Genomic DNA, 2500 nt, shown 5'->3' with positions numbered 1-2500 from the left:
GGAGATAGGGGTTAAGACTCTACTGCTGGGGTGCAATTTTCCAATCTGTGCTCAAGACTCATTCAATCACCTCCCTCTCTCCCCATCATCGTCTCCCCTCATCTCTCTCCTCCCTCTCTCATGCTCTCCCTCTCCCTCCATCTTTGACGAGCCCCTGTCAGCATGCGTCTCCTCTCCCATCAGGGCTGTGTTCAGACTTCACTCGGCACAGAGGCAGCGGACTGCAGTGCGGGGCAGTTAGTGCGGGGCAGTTAGGCTCAGCGAGGGGCAGTGAGAAGCAGCGAGAGGCAATTAGGCTCAGCGAGGGCCAGTTAGTCACGGGCCACAGCCACTCAGACATTCAACACAGTGCAGACTGAGACAACTCACACCACAGCCTCGTTAACACGGTGCAGTCAGAAACGGCTCGGCGCTCAACACAGCGCAGGTAGCACAGGCTCGTTAAAGGTAGAACACCGTGACTGAACGATGTCAGGACGTCACAGCGGGACGGCCGTCAAAAACATTCACTCGTGAAAAGACATGCTGGCATGCATGAAAGAAAATAGACACGTGCAGGAAATGTTCTAAAATAAGTGTGTGTGTGTGTGTGTGTGTGTGTAGGTGCTTCCGCGCCAAACATGTGGCTTGTTCACACACACCATCTTCTATAAGGAATACCCAGGAGGACCCAAGGAACTGGACAAGAGCATTCGAGGAGGAGAGCTCTTCCTCACTGTCCTCCTGAACCCTGTAAGTACACACACACACACACACCACACACACACGCAGACATCAAATCAAATATATTTGTCACAAAGCGCTTTACAGGATTTACAAGGTTAACAATACTATGGGTCCAAATCCCTAATAAGCAAGCCAAAGGCGACAGTGGCCAGGAAAAACTCCCTATGATGGTGGGGATTAGGAAGAACAAATTATACAAAAACAAATTACACAGACTAATACACAAGTTACAAATAAATCACACAATCAGGCTAAGTATAAGGTAACTAGAATGAAAGTTCTGGGTGTTGATATTGTCGATGTAAATGTCTTATGATGAACGCCAGGTTTTCATTCCGTGTCGGAGCGATGATACTGGAATTGTAGACTCCAACTGCAGTGTTACTCTCCAAGTGAACCTCGGAGAAGAAAGATATGTGATGTGGTAAATATGTAACAGATTTTTCAAAGGCCAAACTAAACAGATAAGTCTTTAGTTGAGTTTTAAACATTGAGACTGTGTCTGAGTCCCGAATAAAGGCAGGAAGATTATTCCACAGTTGTGGAGCTTTAAAAGAAAAGGCTCTTCCACCTGCTGTGATCTTTTTGATCCTAGGAACAGTTAATAAGCCTGTGTCCTGTGAACGAAGTGAACGTGCTGGATTGTAATGATCAATAAGTTCACTAAGGGCGTACTCACACTAGGCTCTGTGATCCGGGCCCGGATCAGTTAACCGTGCTCGGGCCCGCTTGAAGAGGTGGGCCAGGGCACGATTCATGTGGACTCGGGCACGGTTCGCTTCTAGTGTGAGCGCTATCTGTGCCCGGGCCCACTTGGTGCCTCGTCTGATTGGTTCATTTCGCTGGAACTCAAACATGACGTCAGTGATGCGATGCTCACGTTAAACAGTCATAGCGGCAAAGCGATTAGCAGACAATTGTTGTGTTAAATTATCGATAAATCTGTGCTTGCACCGTGTTTTTGCACTCCCAAAACGACTCCAAAAATACAATAAAAAGAGAATCGTGAACTCTATAGTGTTGTGCGAGCGCGCTTTTTTTCCAAATAAAGCGGCGTTGTGATGACGTAAGCGTGCTCGGGCCGGGTTGCTGAAGCCAGTGTGAGTGCAGGCCAGCGGGGGAGTGGGGAGGGGGGATAACCGGGCCCCAGCACGGAACCAGCAAACCGTGCCTAGTGTGAGTACGCCCTAAGATACTCTGGAGCTAAGCCATGCAGTGTTTTATATGTTAATAAAAGTATTTTATAGTCAATACGGAATCTAACTGGCAGCCAATGTAATGACGATAGTATGGGACTAATGTGATCAAATTTTTTAGTTTTCGTTAAAACTCGCGCTGCTGCGTTCTGAACCAGCTGGAGTTTGTTTATCGATTTACCAGAACATCCAGCTAGAAGACTATTGCAATAATCTAGGCGAGAGGATATGAATGCATGAATTATCTTTTCCGCATCACTAGTATTTAATATATTTCTAATTTTAGCAATGTTGCGTAAGTGAAAGAACGCTACCCTAGTTATATTATTAATGTGTGTATCGAACGAGAGATCTGGGTTTATTGTGACACCTAAGTTCTTTACCTCTGCGCTGGGGGTTATAGTAAAGGAATGTAGATTCAATGCTACATTACGTAACTTGTTTCTCGCTGCCCTAGACCCAACTATTATTAGCTCTGTTTTATCTGGATTTAGTGCTAGAAAGTTACACGCCATCCAATGTTTTATCTCTTCTACACACTTCTCGATTTTACTGTTTACACCTAAATCATCGGGTTT

General features: G+C 45.9%; 1 protein-coding gene across 1 annotated transcript in view; it reads left to right on the top strand.

Moving 5' to 3' along the window:
* Nucleotides 1–608: 608 nt before the first annotated feature.
* Nucleotides 609–2500, top strand: part of LOC143495186 (bifunctional heparan sulfate N-deacetylase/N-sulfotransferase 3-like) — a 27073-nt gene continuing 25181 nt past the window's right edge. The window contains exon 1 of the mRNA XM_076992493.1: nucleotides 609–732. The gene's annotated coding sequence lies outside the window, so the exon portion shown is untranslated. The remainder of the gene's footprint in view (nucleotides 733–2500) is intronic.

Source organism: Brachyhypopomus gauderio, unplaced genomic scaffold, assembly GCF_052324685.1.
Source record: "Brachyhypopomus gauderio isolate BG-103 unplaced genomic scaffold, BGAUD_0.2 sc94, whole genome shotgun sequence".
In the NCBI taxonomy this organism is placed as follows: Eukaryota; Metazoa; Chordata; class Actinopteri; order Gymnotiformes; family Hypopomidae; genus Brachyhypopomus; species Brachyhypopomus gauderio.
This window is presented reverse-complemented; position numbering and strand designations above follow the sequence as displayed.